The sequence below is a fragment of the Eumetopias jubatus genome, unplaced genomic scaffold, assembly GCF_037043125.1.
Source record: "Eumetopias jubatus isolate StellerSeaLion01/CBP00866 unplaced genomic scaffold, mEumJub1_p1.0 scaffold_47, whole genome shotgun sequence".
In the NCBI taxonomy this organism is placed as follows: Eukaryota; Metazoa; Chordata; class Mammalia; order Carnivora; family Otariidae; genus Eumetopias; species Eumetopias jubatus.
This window is the reverse complement of record NW_028274853.1, coordinates 1276196-1296798: the sequence shown is the minus strand read 5'-3', so window position 1 is coordinate 1296798 and position 20603 is coordinate 1276196. Positions and strand designations below refer to the sequence as shown.

The 20603-nt window shown below is 39.4% G+C and overlaps 1 pseudogene; it reads right to left on the bottom strand.

Annotated features, from left to right (window-relative positions):
- Positions 1-5240: 5240 nt before the first annotated feature.
- Positions 5241-20603, bottom strand: part of LOC148161873 (elongation factor 1-alpha 1 pseudogene) — a 34420-nt pseudogene continuing 19057 nt past the window's right edge.

Below are 20603 nucleotides of genomic sequence, written 5' to 3'. Positions count from 1 at the left end.
AGCAGTTCTCATATATTAATCATTTAATCCTCCCAACAACCCATAGAGGAGGCAGAGTGAGTGTAACTTGCCTAGAGTAACAGATATTTGTAACTTCCTGGGCTCTGAATCAAAGTGATAAGGGCAATAAATTCTTTTTTAGTGGTAACCACTCTGACCCAGGCTATTTTCCAGCTAATATAGATCATGAACTGATTTTTATTTTAACTTTTAAATTATGGGAAATGTACGGGAACTTTGATTATATCATGTCAGCTTTGGCAGTATCAGCTTGTGAGGTTATTGTTCGTTTAGAAGAGTTCCTTCCCCAGTCTCATGCTTAGGAGAAACTGGTCACCGGAAATGCGAATAAGATGTGAATGAAATGGGGAAGTTTGGTGATTTAATTACTCCAGTAATAAATATATTCCAAGCACCACTTTTTCCATTAGCGACCAGTGGCACCAGGGATGTGTAATAAGTCATCAACATTTATTTATTGCAGAAGCCTACAGAGTGCTACGGCCTGTGGGCCAGGTACAAGCATTAGTTCACATAATGAATCACAATTGTGATGAGTCCCGTTTTACAGATGAGGAAGCCAAAGTTAGGAGAGGTTGAGTATCACAGCGAGTAAGGGGCAGAGCTGGGATTCAAACCAGCCTGTAGGGCTTCTGATCCATGCTGATAACCTGTAGGCTGTGCTACCTCCAGCAGTAAGGAAGCACATATGTTGGCAGGGAGTAGAGCAATTTAGTTAGAGTCAAAGACAGAAAGGAACACTCATGGTGTTGATTTCCTCCTACCTAACAAAAATCCTGGTATAGCAAATAATTTCTAGAAAAGTAAGAGTAAAGGGAAAGAGGAACTATAAAAAACAGGAAACTGCAGGGAGACCTACAGACGTTTCTTTAAATGAGTCTTAAAATTTACTTAGAACAATGATCCATTCTTCCACTGAAGGCTAAACAAGAGGAAGTTGCATTTTCAGAGTTGTGTTGGAGTGCACATTTGGTATCTTTACCCGCCACTCCTATAATGACATCAGCCCCCACTGCATCTTTCCTAGGAGAAAAAGTTTCTTTAACACTAATGTGCATGCAGATCACCTGGGGATCTTGATAAAAATCTGGATTGTGCTTAGATAGGTCTGGAGTGGGGCTTGAGATTCTGTATTTCTAACCAGCTGCTGATACTGCTTCTGTCTGCCTGGCTCTGAGTGGCTAGCCTCCTCCCCGGTGTGGTCTGGACTTGGCCAAATAAGGTTCTTAACTCTTCTCTTGTCCCCAGCTCTCAAACACCTAGGAGAAAGCTGACTTTAGGAGGAGGCAATGAGGCCAATTCACTGAGAGACGCTGAAGGGAAGAAAAAAGGGGAGAAACAGAAAGAGAGGGAGAGAGACCTGCTAACATACCTTGAATTCTGGACACCAGCTCTGTCCTAGAACATCTCAGTCACACAAGCCAAAAAAACTTCCCTTTGGATTAAGCTAATTTGAACAGTTTGTGTTGCTTGTGATTAAAAGGGCTCTAGCTCAGAAGTGATTTAGGTTTGATATGAAAGTAGCTATACAAAAATACTGCAGATCCTGCGCCTGCTACAAATGGAGACCACCCATCCTCTGGACTAGAACAATGCCGGGCTGCTCCACAATGTTGCTTTCTTACGTCAAGGCCTTTTTACTCTTCCTGGAGAATCTTATGCTCTGCACCTGAGCTTGGTTAGTGTTCACTTTGAGAGCAATGAATAGCACCTTATTCCTAGGAAGAGATTCTTCCCTTTGGTTTGTTGTACTAAATGCTGTTGACAAAAAGACTGGGGCTCAGGGCACTGCTTGGAGAAAGGTGAGGTAGAGGTTCAGGGTGGATTGCCAAAAAGGCATTAGACTAAAACCCAGATCCCTGGGTTTGTATTGCTACTGAATTCTTTAAGCATATAATTTTTCAAAAGAGGTCTTCAGTCATGTTTATAAAAATACAATGTTCTTTTACTGCCTATACATTTAAAATTTCCATTCTCCAGTGTTTTTACTCAGGGTGCAGTTTTCATGCCAGGTGACCACCATTATGCCTTCTAGAATAATCTTCAGAACTTCTTAAAAGTTAATTCCAATAGACAGAGCCTTCATTTAAAATAATATATTATTCTAAATGTATTAAGTGGAAATGAATATTACAAAAATGTAAGCCTTTAATCTTCAGGATTTTTAGAATGTTAAGTGAAGTTAAAATATTACAATTTTGTTTTATTAAACATGGTAAAAACCTACCAAAAGGAGCCCAAGAAGAGTCAGTTTTTACAGAGTTATTACAACCATGGTGAACCCTATCTGTAAATGTGCTGTTAATTTCACCAGGAATAGAAGAAATTCTTTGGATTGGTGGACAAAGAACAATGGTGATGGGGAAATTTAATTTCTTTATTTGCTTTAGGCCTCATCACTTTTTTAAAGTAATCTCTACACCCTTGGGGCGTCTGGGTGGCTCAGTCGTTAAGCGTCTGCCTTCGGCTCCGGTCATGATTCCAGGGTCCTGGGATCGAGCCCCACATCGGGCTCCCTGCTCCGCGGGAAGCCTGCTTCTCCCTTTCCCACTCCCCCTGCTTGTGTTCCCTCTCACGCTGTCTCTCTCTCTCTGTCAATTAAATAAATAAATCTTTAAAGTAATCTCTATACCCAAAGTGGGACCTGAACTCATCACTCCAAGATCAAGAGTCATAGGCTCCACTGACTGAGCCAGCCAGAGGCCCTAGCCTAATCACTCTTTCAATGCTTTCTTTGCTTGCTTAGTTTTTTTAAAAAAAGATCTTATTTATCCACTTGAGAGAAAGAGAGCATGAGAGGGGGCAGGGTCAGAGGGAGAAGCAGACTGCCCGCCGAGCAGGGATCCCAATGCAGAACTCGATCCCGGAGCTCCAGGATCATGACCTGAGCCGAAGGCAGTCGCTCAACCAACTGAGACACCCAGGCGCCCCTGCTGACTTAGTTAAAAGGCAAGGGCTGTGCATTAGATGTTCAGGGATCTGGGTTTTAGTCTAATGCCTTTTTGGCAATCCACCCTGAACCTCTACCTCACCTTTCTCCAACCGGTGCCCTGAGCCCCAGTCTTTTTGTCAACAGCATTTAGTACAACAAACCAAAGGGAAGAATCTCCTCCTAGGAATAAGGTGCTATTCATTGCTCTCAAAGTGAACGCTAACCAAGCTCAGGTGCAGAGAGTAAGAATCTCCAGGAAGAGTAAAAAGGCCTCGATGTAAGGAAGCAACATTTTGGATCAGCCTGGCATTGTTCTAGTCCAGAGGATGAGTGGTTTCCAAACCCGGGACTGTGGAAATAGTACCCGAGATCTGTGAGTCCTAAACACACCTCCCAACTCGTGGACACACCGCATGTAGACCTCACACATCCTGGGCTGCTGTTTCCTAATACATGGAAGTGCTGCTTGAAGGATCAAATTCCAAAGTTCCTTCCACAAAGTGATGTGGAAATGAACTCACAGTAGCTTTCTGTTGGACTTTTTCTTAATATAAATATAAGCTCTAAAATAGAAGATCCTAGGTCAGGATCCTGCGGCAGTCTACTCCTTTAAAATTTTAAGCATGTTGGGCGCCTGGGTGGCTCAGTCGTTAAGCGTCTGCCTTCAGCTCAGGTCATGATCCCAGGCTCCTGGGATCGAGTCCCACATTAGGCTCCCTGCTCAGCGGGAAGCCTGCTTCTCCCTCTCCCACTCCCCCTGCTTGTTTTCCTGCTTTCGCTGTCTCTGTCAAATAAATAAATAAAATCTTAAAAAAAAATAAAATAAAATTTTAAGCATGTTAAATTAAGCCCGTAAAATTTTTTTTTCCAAACAAAAGAACTTAAATACAAAGTATTTATGATGAGGTTATTGGAAGGACAGGAGGATCAAAGAGAAGATTCTGCGGACGGGAGGCAAGCAGGAAATCAGAAGGGAGGGGCAGGGGGAGGGCGTGTGTTCTGCGTTTGGTGGGGATCTCCGTGGGTGGGCGCGGCTTCACTGACCGCAGTCCGGGGATTCTGCTCTGTCCTCACAACTCCACACAACCGCGGAGGATTTTAGCTTTTGCTTCTCCATCCCCATCCGTGATAGCTTCTTATTCATCTCTAGGTGCCTCCACCTAGAAGTGTGGGACTTGCTTTGACATTCTGTAGAGAGCAGGTTCCTCTTCACTTTCCACACAGCCAGATCACAATTCTAGCTCCTCAAACACAGCCCATAGAAGAAGGAAAGATTTTTCTTTCTAAAGAAATAAGACCAGAGTTTAACTATAGAGAACAAACTGATGGTCACCAGAGAGGAGGTAGGTGGGGGATGGGTGAAATAGGGGATGGGGATTAAGGAGGGCACTTGACGTGATGAGCACCCGGTAATGCATGGAAGTGTTGAATCATTATATTGTACACCTAAAACTAATATGACACTGTGTATTAACTACACTGAAATTCAAATCAAAACTTAAAAAAATAACACCAGAGAGTCTAGAATATGGGACACTAGGCGACATGGAGGCTGAAAACTAGAGGGTTTGGTTCCAGTCTACAGATAGAATGTGGATCCTCAGGATGCCTTCCTTAGCCTGTTTCCAGATCACTGGCAAACAGACATTACCCCACTGCCCTGCCTCAGACAGAGGGTTGCATTCGTGTTCTCTCAAACCTGCGCATCTACACCCCAGATACTGACATTGGGGGTTACCTCAGTGAGAAGGTCAACTATTTAATTTCTTTAAATTATATGCATCTGTTAAATTGCAAGAATGGGGTATGAAGATGTCCAGTGTCCTCCTCGGGAGGTTTGCTACTTCCTGGGGTGTGTAGTCATCCTCACTCTGCCTCAGTTTTTCTACTGTCCTTGAACCCTTGTTTTCATGACATTTTATAGGTAACCTGGACTTAAAAAGATGAAAACTGAAATTCTTTCAGCAGCAACTGTTGTTTTTTTTTTTTTTAATTCCCTGGACTGATCAGAGGGTGCTCCTTATATATCCTTAGGACTGTGAAGAATTACCTAGAGGCAAGATAAGAGCTCATTAATTAAATATTTCTGTACTGGACACTCATCATGCCTGACAGTTCTCTCATTATGCCTCTGAGAGGGACACTAGCTGTCAGCAGCTGATGTAAAATAATTTTCTCACTGCTGCAACTGGAGGAGAAAAGGCTTGATAGCAGTTTTTCATGTCTATTAGGTAAATTATTTGAGAAAAATGGTTTTGCACAGAAGGGAAAGTCAAAACATCTCATGTGAAATCTTAAATAATTTATTTTTCATGACAAGAAAAAAATTAACTTTCTTCAAATGTAAACATCTTTTACTGTGCCCTAGGGACCCCTCCACTTTAGCATTTGCTGCCTCTTTCCTCAGGTACATTTGTCTATTTATTATATAGAGAATATTCTACGTGCCCTGATGTACTGTAACAGAAATGCTGAGGTTAAAGAATTCAGTTGTTTTTAGTGAATGTTGTGAACTGAGAAATCCAGTACTCTGTGGACTTTTTGGTGGGTGAGATCTCTGGGTACTTTTCAACATTCTTTTCCTTGACAGAGATGAACATATTTAAAAATCCATATCTATGTCCATGATCTACATTTATATATCTATCTATACCCAAACCTGATGAAAAATTTTGCTTTGTGATTTCATTTTTACATTAATTATAAAAGCAGAGCTCTGGTTATTTGGCCGATCATGCTGGTTTCCATATATAAAACTAGTGGATCATATCCTGATTCCATAGCTGATTATAGCCACACGCAGAAGAATGAAACTGGACCATTTTCTTACACAATACACAAAAATAGACTCAAAATGGATGAAAGACCTAAAGGTGAGACAGGAATCCATCAAAATCCTAGAGGAGAACACAGGCAGCAACCTCTTTGACCTTGGCCACAGCAAGTTCTTGCTAGATGCATCTTCAAAGGCAAGGGAAACAAAGGCAAAAATGAACTGTTGGGACTTCATCAGGATAAAAAGCTTTTGCACAGTACAGGAAACAGTCAACAAAACCAAAAGACAACTGACAGAATGGGAGAAGATATTTGCAAATGACATATCAGGTAAAGGGTTAGTATCCAAAATCTATAAAGAACTTACCAAACTCAACACCCAAAGAACAATTCGATCAAGGAATGGGCAGAAGTCATGAACAGACATTTCTCCAAAGAAGACATCCAAATGGCCAACAGACACATGAAAAAGTGCTCAACATCGCTCGGCATCACGGAAATACAAATCAAAACCACAATGAGAGACCACCTCACACCAGTGAGAATGGTTAAAATTAACAAGTCAGGAAATGACAGATGTTGGCGATGATGCAGAGAAAGGGAAACCCTCTTACACTGTTGGTGGGAATGCAAGCTGGTGCAGCCACTCGGGGGAACAGTATGGAAGTTCCTCAAAAAGCTGAAAATAGAGCTACCCTACGACCCAGTAATTGTACTACTAGGTATTTACGCCAAAGATAGAAATGTAGTGATCCAAAGGGGCACCTGCACCCCAATGTTTATAGCAGCAATGCCCACAATAGCCAAACTGTGGAAAGAGCCCAGATGTCCATCGACAGATGAATGGAATACAGTGAATACAATGGAATATTATGCAGCCATCAAAATTGGAAATCTTGGGCGCCTGGGTGGCTCAGTTGGTTGAACGACTGCCTTCGGCTCAGGTCATGATCCTGGAGTCCCTGGATCGAGTCCCGCATCGGGCTCCTTGCTCAGCAGGGAGTCTGCTTCTCCCTCTGACCCTCTTCCCTCTCGTGCTCTCTATCTCTCATTCTCTCTCTCTCAAATAAATAAATAAAATCTTTAAAAAAAAAATGGAAATCTTACCATTTGCAATGACATGGATGGAACTAGAGGGTATTATGCTAAGTGAAATAAGTCAATCAGAGAGATAATTATCATATGATCTCAATGATATGTGGAATTTAAGAAAAAAGGCAGAGGATCATAGGGGAAGAGAGAAAAAAAATGAAACAAGATGAAATCAGAGAGGGAGACAAACCATAAGAGACTCTGAATCAGAGGAAACAAACTGAGGGTTGCTGTGGGGGGAGAGGAGGTGGAGGGATCGTGTAACTGGGTGACGGACCTTGGGGAGGGTATGTGTTATAATGAGCACTGGGTATTATAGAAGACTGATGAATCACTGAACTCTACCTCTGAAACAAATAATATACTATATGTTAATTAATTGAATTTAAATTAATAATAATAGAATGAAGCAAAGGAAGGCACATCTTGAAGGTCGTCAGAGACTTACCTCCAGGGCAGCACTGGATCCAAAGAGTCTTACAAGCAATTCCTGGAAACTTTCCTGAAAGAAACACTATTTTAAATATTTCAACCCTTCACAATTGGGTTTTATAATAACTGATGCTCAAAGAAAACCATGTATAAAGCTAGCCTGATGCAGAAGTATCAGATTAGAAAAACAAGCGGGACTAAGGTTTATTCTGAAATACAGGTATTGTGGATGTGTTGATGCCCCGCCCACATCAGACTTCCACCAAAGTGAATCCTCAGCTATTCTGCCCCTGGGGCATCTCCCAGCCTAGGGGCTTGAGCTGTCTACAGGCAGGTGCAGCCCAGAGGTGTGCAGGAATTTATGCCTCAGAGACAACTCACAGCCATTGGGATGAAAACTCAATGAGGATGAATTACAAGGTGCATCATACACAATTCCTCTGAGGGAGCTTAAAAGAAATTGAACACTAGTTGCCCTCAGTAGTCATGAGCTTATCAATGCATCCTTTATTTTCTTCACCTCCTTCCCTGTCTTATTCTCCCCACTCCCTCACTCCAGTTTCCTGGTCACCTCTCAAGTAGACTACCTGTACCAACATACCTGCCTCTGGTTCTGCTCTTGGGGAAACACACTAAGATGTGGAAATGATTCAATATTAGGAAATCTCTTCATGTAATTAATTTCATGAGTATATCCACAGAGAAAAGCAATATAATCCTCTTAACAGATAAAAAAAAAATTCACTATAATTCAACATCCATTCTGATGAGAACTACTGTTAAAATTTGAATGGAAAACATTTCCTTACTATCTCTATCAGTTAGGGTCCATTTAAAAAAAATAGAAACCACTCTAGACTTGTAAAACAAAAGTAATTTGATATGGGAATTGATTACAAGCATAATGGAAGGACGGGAGGAAGGTAAGGTCACTAAAAACAGTAACCGCAGTGAATGACCAGTATCCTCGGGCTTGAGGGACGATGTTTTCCAGCAGTTAAGGGAATGATGCCACAGAGGCTCCTGCTTTTTGGTCAGCTGCTACGCAGGACTCAGGAGCCTGCACCCCCCAACCACTGTTGGCCATTGCCACGGTCACTGTTGGTGGTGGTGTTGCCACTGTCCTTGCTGTGCTGCCACCAGATATGCCATCAGAGACTGGAAGTAGGAAGAGGGTTCCATCCTCGTCTTCTGGTCTCCCACCAGCAGAAAGATCAAAAGTCAGCTGGTGACAATACCTGCGAAATGCGGTCTTTGGTATTCCAGCCCTCCTACTATATATATCAAAGTACAAACTTGGTAACCAAAATCATACAAAACGGAAATAGTAGCCTGGAATATTTTCCTTTATTGTCAGGGACAAGACAAAGAGGCAAGGTATCACAACTCCTTTAAAATATATATATATGTATATATGCATATATATATGATGATATACATATATATCATCATCCATTTTAGGTGTACAATTCAGTGATTTTTTAGTATATTCATAGATACATGCAACCAACAGCACAGTCAATTTTTGGCAATTTTTATCACCTCAGAGAGAAATCCTGTGCTCTTTGGCTTATCACCCCCTTTGCCCCCTCCCCTGTCTCCACATGTTTCCTCCATCCAGCCCTAAACAATTAATCTATTTTCTGTCTCTTCAGATTTACCTATTCTGGATTTTCATATAAATGTAGTCGTATAATACTTGGTCTTTTGTAACTGGCTTCTTTTGCTTAGAGTATTTTCAGTGTTCACCCATGTCTAGTATGTATCAGTACTTCATCACCCTTTATGGCCGAATAATATTGCATTGTATGAATATGCCCATATCTCACAACTCTTATTTAATATTTTCCTTAAAACTGTAATTTGGTTGGCTAATATTTTTCTTTAAGTTTCCTTTAAGTTGTAGCTCTTATTTAATATTTTCCTTTAAGTTATGAAAGTAAGCATGACTACTGGAAAATAAAAGAGAAAATTATCTTTATTTTCCAATTATATGATTGTCTACCTTGAAAACCAAAAGGATTAAGGAAAAATGATTATAACTAATTAAAAAGCTCTGCACAGTGACTTTCCTGTATAACAGCCAGTCAGCAAATACTGTAGAAAAATATTTCATCCATAATATCAACAAATGCTTCTATACTTATTAACAAAACTATGGTGCAATGTACAGGATACCCACACACACAAATCTCAGAAACATGAGACTTCCATAATGAAGCTGTCCTGTTGCTAAAGAGAATATTGTAAATGTACTGTAAATTAATTTATAAATATGTTGCTCTCAAATGAAAATCCTAATGACACTTATGTAGGAGCTTTATAAAACAGTTCTTAAGATTACCCAGAAGAATAAATGGATGGGAATATATCAGTAAAATTTTAAAAAAGAAAAAGAGTGAAGAGAGAATTTCATTATTAAATATTTAATGTATTACAAATAAAATAATTTAAGCAGTTTTCTTATGTACCAAGAATAGACAGAGTAATTGGTAAAATGTAATATATAATCCAGAGGCAGTGTTAAATATGAGTAAGAAATTAGTATATGATAAAAGTATAATTAAGATTCATCATTATTATTCAATAGGACACCTGACTAGTCATTGCAACCTTGCAGTCATGAACGCTCCTAGTTGCAGACATAAAGAAAAAAAAAAACACTTTAATAAGCTGTCTTATGCTACATTAGCTAACATTATTAGGTAGCTTTCAGAATTTTCAGAGTTGAAAGAGAATAACTTGTATACCTAGCAAAAATATCCTTCAGAAAGAAGGTGAAATGAAGGTATTTTCAGGTAAAAACTGAGAGGATTATTCACAAACAGATTTGCACTAAAAAAAAAAAAAGCTACTAAAGGAAGGTCTTTAGGCAAAAGCAAAATGATCCCAGAAGGAAATAGAGAAATACAGGAATAAATGAAGAACCACAGAAGAGGTAAATAGGTAGAAAAATATAATGGATAATGGAAAAATTGTATAAAAAAACCATAATAATGATGTTATTGGGTTTTAAATATATGCACAATTAAAAGGCATGAAAATAAGAGTTTAAAAAGGCGATGGTGATGTAAATGGAGTTGAAATATTCTAAGGACCTAATATTGTCTGGGGAGTGACAGAAGAATTGAATATAGATACAAAAGTTCTAAACAAAATATTTGCAAATAGAATATCAATTTATTAAAAAAGGTAATATATCATAATCAAGTTCTATTCTAGGTAGGCATGCAAGGTTCTTTAATATTAAAAATGTCAATCAATGTAACTCAACACATTAACAGAATAAAGGGGAAAAATAATATGATTTTCTCAGAAGATGAACACACAGTTGGTAAAATTCAGTACTTACATTTGTTATTTAAAAACTTAGGAATAGAGAAAGCTTCTTTAATCTGTAAATATGTGTCTTCAAAAAAACCTACAGTAAAATCATAGTTAATGGTGAGATACTGAAAACTTTCCCTCCGATCCCAGGAATGAGACAGATGCCTGCCATCATCACTTCTGTTCAACATTTCCTGGAAATCCTAGGCACAGAAAAAGGCAAACAAAAGAAATAAAATATATAAAAATTTGAAACAAATGAACAAACAAATACATCTTTCATGAATTGTAAATGTCATGATTACATGTCTAGACAATCAAACAAATCTGCAGAAACACTATTAGAATTAATGAGTGAATTTCGGAAGGTCACTAGATATAAGATCAGTATATAAAATTCAAGATGCAACAAACAATTAGAAAATAAAATTTTAAAAATAATATTACAATATCACTGAAAACATTAAATAACTAGGAGGAAGATCTAATAAAAGATATGCAAGACTTTTATACAGGAAACTATAAAACTTTATAAAAACCACAAAACTATATAACTAAACGAGAGATGTATCATTCTCATGGACTGTAAAGCTCAATATTGTAAAGACATAGTCCTCCTAAATTCATCTATAGATTCAATGCAATCCCAAGTAAAATTGCAGCCGACAATATTTACAACAAAACGAGGTGACCATGGGTGGGAGACAAGGACATGTGCCCCTGAAGGAAAGACTGGCTGCCCAGCTCCGAGGAGCTCTCAGCGATTTCAGGATCTGCCTCAGCTGCAGAGAGCCACCTTGCCTGCAATCATACCTTTCCCGGGGCAGGCCACTTCCAAGAGCTGAACAAGAGGAAGTATACACTTGGCGCCGTTTGCATCCACGGTGGGACAGTTGTGACAGGCAATACTTTCTCCAGACCTCTGCTGGGTTGCTGGAGGCATTGCCAGCATGCACTGAAGTTCTGCAAGTCCTTCTGCCCCATCATTCCTTTCATCTGTGTTGTTTCCTAAGAAGCACTCTGCCCTCTAAACTCCATCATAATGGATGCTTCTGGCAATCCCCAACCTGAGACATAAGGCATTCCTGTGAACTGTAAAATACTAGCAAGCAGGAAAAACCAGTAACTATCATGATACCTGCATGGGACCTGCATCTTCACTGGGGGAAAGCAGAGGGAAACAATGCAATGTTTGACCTGAGAAGAGCAGATCTCTAAAGTCGCCTCTAAGTATTTCCTAAAAAGCCTGATGGGCTAGGTTGCAATCCCTGAAAATGATATATCCCCTCTGGGAGAGGTTTTGCCAAGTCTGATAATGGGTTAGTGCAAGGGGACAGTGGTAAGGCCTGAAGAAGATGAAGAAATCTAGCCCTTGTGAATTTTCAAAACTGACCATCCAGGATTCCCTTCTTAGTGTCCCAGATGAGTATGACAGGGATAACAGGTGAGGGGAAGAGCAGGTGTAGGTAAAGGTGGGAGATGGGGACAGACCTGGGGAATATAAGAAGTTAAGCTGCTATATTTTTGAACACCAAGAAAGCAACAGAAGAGGGAGCTCTATAAAGAAAGCTGCCCCGAATTAGGCCTCCATATAAAAGTTTTTGTTTTGTTTTTTTTTTTTAAGATTTTATTTATTTAGGGCGCCTGGGTGGCTTAGTCATTGTGCGTCTCCCTTCGGCTCGGGTCATGGTCCCGGTGTCCTGGGATCGAGCCCCGCATCGGGCTCCCTGTTCAGCAGGGGGCCTGCTTCTCCCTCTCCCACTCCCCCTGCTTGTGTTGCCTCTCTCGCTGTGTCTCTCTCTCTCAAATAGATAGAATCTTTGAAAAAAAAAAAAAAGATTTTATTTACTTATTTGAGAGAGAGAGAGACAGAGCATGCTCAGGGGGCAAGAGGCAGAGGGAGAGGGAGAAGCAGGCTCCCTGCTGGGCAGGGAGCATGATGCGGGGCTCGATTCCAGGACCCCGATTCAGGGATCATGACCTGAGCTGAAGCCAGACACCTAACCGACTGAGCCACCAAGGCGCCCCTCCATATAAAAGTTTAGGAAAACAAATTTCATGTGATAAATAAGCCACAGAAATTATTGAGGTAAAATCCTACATAAAACTGTAAGAAAAAAAATCACTGTTAGAGATAATTATACCATTCCAGAAAGACAAGCCAATAGGACAGATGAAAACTGTACTCCTATTTTAATGTGAGCTAGAAGACATGAAGAAAATACAAGACATGACCCACTCCCCCCCGAAAAAAATCAGAATTAGAAAAACAGAGAAATGAAGTGATAGGACTCAGAAAGAATTAGAAGAAGAAATACCATATGACCCAGCAATCCTGCTTTATCTATCCAAAGGAATTGAAATCAGGGTCTTGAATTGCTATCTTCACTCTCAAATTTATTGCAGCATTATTTACAATAGCCAGGACATGGAAGCAACCTAACTGTTCATCACAAGATGAATGAATAAAGAAGATGTAATATATAAATGCAATGGAATATTCTTCAGCCTTAAAAAAGAAGGAAATCCTGCCATTGGTGACAACATGAATGAACCTGGAGGATATAAGGTAAGTGAAATAAGCCAGACATGGAAGGAAAATTGCTACATGGTACCACTGAAATGAGGAATCTAAAATAGTTAAACTCATAGGAGTTTAGAGAGTAAAATGGTTTAGAGAGTAAAATGGTTTAGTTTAGAGAGTAAAATGGTGGTTGCCACAGCTGGGGGCGGGGAGAAACAGGGAGGTATTAGTCAAAAGCTATGAAGTTTCATTTTTTCAAGATGAATAAGTCAGAGAGATTTACTGTAAAACAGACTGTCTATACATAATAATACTGTATTTTATACTTAAAAATTTGTTAAGAGATCTGATGTTAAGCGTTCTTATCACAAAGCAGTAAAAATAAAAAAAATAAGTAAATAAATAGGGCAGGAGGAAACTTTGGGAGGCAGTGGATATATTTATGGCATAGATTGTGGCAATGGTTTCACAAATGTATATTTACCTCCATATTCAAGTTGTGTCAATTAAATATATACAAATTTTTCTATGTCAATCATACCTCAATAAAGTGGTTTTTAAAAGAGAGAAAGAACTAGAAACTAAAAGAAAACAATAACTTCAGACATAAATACTAAACTAGAAAGAACACAGGGATAAACATTTTGGAAGAGCATTTAAATATTATTTTTATTTATCATGCATGTAGGTTTACATGCTTAATCATGAACATCTAGACTCTAGACTTCCATTCTTAAGAAAGATATTCACACAGAAAAAAATCTCTCAGTGAAAAATGATAGATTATGACATCATGAGTTAGGAAAAAAAAAACAAGTTCCCTGACTTCAGAGGAAGAACTTTTAAGTCACCCAGCCAATCTTCCCCTCCACCCGCTACCTTTCTTGCACACCTGGAATACTCTCTTGCCCAAGTTGCCAAGGGCTTTACTGCCACACTGACATGGGTTAGAATCTTATTGCATGATCTCAGACAAGTTATTCAACTTCTCTAGGCTCTATCTTCTTGATCTGTAAAAGCAGATAATATATATAATCTACCAATGGTTTAATATGTGAACTAATGTCTGCAAAGGATTTGGCACATAATAGTCAGTGCTCGGGAAATGTTAGCACCCTTTCTTATCACTCATGAATTGACCCTTCGGTTTATCATATTTGGCTAGGCCACAGTACCCAGATATTTGGTCAAACATTATTCTAGATGTTTCTGTGAAGATATTTAATTTTTTTAAAATTTTTTTAAATTTTTTTAAAAGATTTTATTTATTTATTTGACAGAGAGAGACACAGCATGAGAGAGAAACAAGCAGGGGGAGTGGGAGAGGGAGAAGCAGGCTTCCCGCCCGGTAGGGAGCGGGATGGGGGGCTCGATCCTAGGACCCTGGGATCATGACCTGAGCCCTGGGATCATGACCTGAGCTGAAGGCAGACGCTTAACCACTGAGCCACCCAGGCGCCCCAGGCTACTGATTTTAAATGTTAATCTCATCTTTAAAATACACAGAGGGGCGCCTGGGTGGCTCAGTCGTTAAGGTTAAGCATCTGCATTCGGCTCAGGTGAAAGAATGAAAGAATCTCTGAAATGTCCTTTTTCTTCTTTTTTTTTTTTTTTAAGATTTTATTTATTTGAGAGACAGACAGAATGAGAGAGAAAGCACATGAGATGGGGGGAGGGTCAGAGGGAGAAGCAGACTCCCTGCTGAGCAGGGAGCCCGATGCGGGACTCGATCCCGGGACTCCAGGATCATGACCTGAGCCGAAGGCAGTCGCTCAACCAACTGAGCCACCCAGGCGCCCTGAAATGTCCTTTTTCCCCACTCCTGGCCAAACACTGTGCCCCAAAGCTACCCCTTTTCTCTTGCCTACCTCATCTTATGAATCCTGCTTATGACTGGGGCGCCTGGGGAGATGATGATGCTTTCGAATTGAATACGTTCGGTGCATTCTTCAAGGAGGGCCCTCTCTGGCTCTGACAAAGGCCGTTCAGATCCTAGAGGCTGGGACTTTTGCAGGGACAAACGGCTGAGGGAAAAGAGAAGCAGGCTTTGTGCGAAGCCCTGAATGAAGCACTTTCCATATAGAGAGTCTGAATGGGAGTGGTCTTATCTTGTATTTTTGTGAAAACCAGCTTTCTTTTCCTCTCTTCTCATTCCCTCTATCCCTCTGTCTTCCTTCCCTTCCTTCCAAAAAACAGTTAATTAGCTGGTACTATGTTCCTGACACTGTTTATATGTGCCAGAGATGCATCAATGACCAAGACAAAGTACCTGTACTCGTGAAGCATGAGTTCTAGTAGGGGAGAAACACATATAAAATACAGATAAGAACAGACAGTGGCAAGAGCTAGATAGAGAGAGACTGAGAGGTGCTGTTTATCAGGATTAGGCAGGGAAGTCCTCACATTGAGGTTGAAACCTGAATGGAAGGAGGCAACATACAGAACTCTATGGGAATATGATCCTGGACAGAGGGGACAGAGTCAAGAATGTGGTGTGTTTGAGGGATGAAAAGATCAAAGTATCAGGAGCATGGTGGGCGAGGGGAAAATGGCAAGAGATGAGATTGGAGAGGGAGGCAGAGGTCATATCACATGGACTTTGGAGGCCAAGGTAAAGAGTTTGGATTTTATTCTAATAATCGAGGGAAGCCATTGGCAGGTTTTAAGCAGGAGAGTGATGGCGATCTGATTTATGCATTCCATATATTTTTGACCTTTTCACTTGAACCCTGGCTAGTAATTTTGAGTCTGGCAGTGCCATTAGAAAGCCTCAAATTACCAGCTCTAAATCAAATTGGTCAGAAGTGCTGTCACCCTTAGTTGAGAGTTGAAGTCAACATAGGAATCAACCCAATTTAAAAATGAGCAAAGGATTTGAATGACGTTTCGTAAAAGAACATATATGAATGGTCATTAAGCACATAAATAGATGAATGAACATTAGTCAGGAAAATGCAAATTAAAATCACAGTGATATGTCACTATACACACACTAGAATGGCTAACATTAAAGACAGACAATATTGAGTGCTGGTAAGGATGTGAAGTAACTGGAACTCACATACAGTGCTGATGGGGCTGCATAATGGTACAGCCACTTTGGAAAATAGTTTGGCAATTTCTTATATTTTCACTTTACTGTAAGATTCAGAAATCCCCCCCTAAATATTTACCCAAGAGAAATGAAAGCATATGTCCACACAAAGACTTGTACACACATGCCCATAGCAGCTTTATTCATAACATCCAAAACCTGAAAACAATCCAAATATCCATCAACAGGTGAATGGATAAACAAACTGTGGTGTATTCGTACAGTGAAACTCTACTCAGCAGTAGAGAGGAATGAACTTCTGCTACAAACAAGCAGGAATAAATATGAAAAATATTTGTTTAATAAACAAAACATTGTTTAGCAAAAGAAGTGAGATGAAAAGACAGTGTTTAATGTGGGATTCCACTTATATGAAATACAAGAACAGACAATAATCCACATCGACTGAGAGGAGATCAGTGGTCGCCCCCGGGACTTGGGGTGAGACAATAAAAGCCTTGAGGAAATTTCGGGGGATGATGAAAATATCCTGTATCTTGACTGTGGTGATGATTACACTTATGTAAACAAATCAAACCATATATTTAAAATGGGTGCATTTTATTTATGTGACTATAAAAACCAGCAGGAAATACTTGCAGGATATTCCCACGAGGGAGCCCCTGCCTTTCAGAAAAGCTTGTAATCCCAGGCTCTGTTAAGCCTTGGGGAGTCAATACAGAGACACACCTATCTTCTTCCTTCTTTCCTTCCGTTTCCCACTTCTAACTCCAAGTAACCCCAACTCCAAGTTTCCCCACCAACTGAGTCAAGTATGACATGGAATTATCATTTCTAATAGGCAAGACTAATAAGCTACCCAAATATCCAGCAACAGTAGAATGGATAAAAGACACACTACGTAACAACAAAATGAATGAATTACGGCTACCCACAACAAAATGGGAGAATCTCACCAACAGTACCGGGTCCAAAAAAAAAAAAAAGAGCACTCACCTAAATATACCCCTCTACCCCATGGAGTTTTCTAGGCACCCATGTTGAAAAGCAATTAACCACAAATTTAAGGCTTTGTTTCTGAACTTTCAATTCTGAATTTTTGCGAGTTCTATGCTGTCTACATTATTCTAACGTTGAATAAAGTTTTGGAATGGAAAAGTGTGAATACTAAAATTTTATTCATCTTTTTCAAAACTGTTTTTCACTATTCTGGGTCCCTTCTGTTTCCATATAATTTTAAAATCAGCTTGTCAATTTCTGCAAAAAAGTCAGCTGGGATGTTGAGAGGGATAGCACAGAATATGTAGATCAATTTGGGGAGTACTGCCATTTTAACAATATTAATACTTCTAATCCATGATATCTAGGATGTCTTTCCATTTACGTAGGTCTCCTTTAGTATATTTTGACACTGCTTTGTACTTTTCAAAGTACAAGTGTTGCACTTTTGTTGCTTATTCTTAACAATTATTTCATTTATAAGTATTTTATTCTTTTTAATGTTATCATAATGGAATTTTTTTCTTAAAAAAATCACTTGAGCCTTTGGGTGTGTCTATTTCTGGGTTCTCCACACCATTCCACTGATCTTTATTTCTTCTTACACACTGTGTTGGTAAATAAAGCTAGGTAGTATGCCTTAACATCAGGAAGTGACCCTTCTCACTCTATTCTCCTTATGAAGGCCGTTTTTGCCATTTTAGCCTTGACAAATTAGTTTTAGAATAAGCTTATTGTGTCTAAAAAAGTAAAAACAAAAAACAAAACTTCGGGGCACCTGGGTGGCTCAGTGGTTAAGCATCTGCCTTCGGCTCAGGTCATGCTCTCAGGGTCCTGGGATCGAGCCCAGCGTCAGGCTCCCTGCTCCATGGGGAGCCTGCTTCTCCCTCTCCCACTCCCCCTGCTTGTGTTCCCTCTCTCGCTGTCTCTGTCAAATAAATAAATAAAATCTCTTAAAAAAAAAAAAAAACCTCGCTGAGATTTTAATGGGAACTGTATTAAACCTATATTCAATTTTAGGAAAACTGGAATTTTATAGTGTCTTTGATTACTTTCACGAACACAGTTATTTTCAGCATACCTAAGATTTTGTTTTCATTAGTACTGCCTATAAGAGTACTTCATTTTTAATTTCAGTTTCCACATGTTGGAAATGGGATTGGTATTTGAGTGGTGATCTTATAATTGGCCACTTCGCTGAACCTATTCATTATCATTAGTTCCAGGTTTTTCATCAGTTCCTTGGGATTGTCTATATACACAATCATGTCGTCTGCAAATGGGGACATTTTTAGTTCTTCCTTTCCAATCTGAATTCCTTTAATTTCCTTTACTTGCCTTATTCTATGTAGCTAGAAATGTCAGTTAAATAACAGTGGTTAAGAACAAACATCCCTGACTTACTCCCAGTCTGAAAGGAGAGGCATTCAGAATTTCACTGTTAAGTATGATGTTGGCTCTATGTTTTTACAGATGCCCTTTAAATATAATTAAGGTAATTACCATCTAATCCAAACTGTGGATAGTTTTTATCATGAATGGGTGTTGGATGTAGTCACATGTTGATATGATCATATAATTTTTTTTTAACCTGTTCATAGAGTGGATTTCACTGGGTGATTTTAGAATGTCACAATGGGCCTTAAGTACCTGGAATAACCTCCACATCATCATGATGTCGAATTTTCTATATATATTGCGGATATCAACAGGCAATTATTTTCTTAAAGAATTTTTTTTGTGTCTCTATTCACAGGGAATATTTGTTTTCTCTTGTTGTGCTGTCTTTCTCTTGTGCTGACAGGAGGATAGTAACTGGACTCCTAACACGAGCCTGGGCAGTGTTCCATCCTCAACTATATTCTGGAAACTACTGTGTAAAAATGACACTAGTCTTCTTTAAGAGTCTCAAGGAATTCTTCATTGAAAACATCTGGACCTAGATATTTCCTTCCTGGAGATTTTAAATTGCTAACTCCATTTCCTTACTGTTTGTAGAACCATTCATACGATCTGTTTAATTCTGACCGAGTTCGGATAGTCTGTGGTTTGGGAAGAATCGGTCCATCTCATCTAAGCTGGGGTACAGCTGTCGGTGGCGTATTCCGCAATGACCCTTTCAATGGCTCGGGACCAGCGGTAATGTCCCCTCTGTCATCCCTGAGATTGGTGAATACTTTTGCTTTCACTGATTTACTATCTTGTCTTCCTATTCTCTGTTTCACTGATCTGCTCTGATATTTATTTCCTTTCTTCTGCATGCATTGGTTTAATTCTGCTCTTCTTCTTCTAGTTTCCCAAGCGAGGAACTTGGATTATTAATTTGAGATCTTAAGTCGGCACTGACTGCTATGAAATTCCCTCTCAGCACTGCTGTACATGCATTCCGTGTACTTTGTTGTCTTTTCATTTTCATGCAGTTATATATATTTTGTTTCTGAGATACTTATCTCATAACTAGAGCACACTGTTTACTTTTCACATATTTTAGAGTTCTCCTGTTGCGCTGTTTCTAGTTTCTACTTTGATTCTACTGTGATGAAACAACCGCTGTATGATTTCAAATTCTTTTCCAATTTTTTGAGGTTTTATGGAAATGCTTTATCTTGGTACATGTTCTATGGACACCTGAAATAAATATGTGCTCTCCTCCTGTTTGGTAGAGTGATCTGTATACGTCAGTTAGATCTGACTGGCGGATTCAGTGAGGATCTTCTGTCACTGCTGATTTCCTGCCCAGCACTTCTATCCAAGGCTCAGAGAGTGGCGCTGAAGTTCTCACTCATAACTGTGGATTTGTCTATTTCTTTTGTTCAGCTCCAACAGTTTTTGATTCATGACTTTTGTGATTCCGTTATCTGGTGAGTGCAAATTGAGGATTATTTTCTTCTTCCTGATGGGTAACCCTGATATCATTATGTGATGTCCTTCTTTATCTCCAGTCATTTTCTTTACTCTGAGCTCTATTTCACTGGATATTAATATAGGCCCTCCTACTTCTGATCAATTTTTTGTGGTTTATCTTTCCCATCCTGTTACTTTCTTTCATCCTACCTGTGTCATTGGATTTAAATTCCTCGTGAATGGCACACAGCTGGGTCTCACTTCTTTATCCACTCTATCTCAGGATTGGTATATTCAGACTGCTCATAATAAAAGTAATTACTGACACATTAGAGTATAAGTCTGCATTTTATTATTTGTTTTCTATTGGTTTCCTCTGGTATTCATTCTTCGGTTTCAAATTTCCTGCTTTCTTGTGTGTTACCTGAACCCTTTTCAGGAGTCCATCTTAGTATCTCAGACTGTATCTCTATGCATATTTTTTGTAGTGTTTGTTCTGGGTACTAAAATATACATGCTAATACTTATTAAATTGTTTAAAATATTTATTAAATTGCATTCCCTCAAAAAAACAGGATAAAGAAACTGTCTTTCAAATTTAC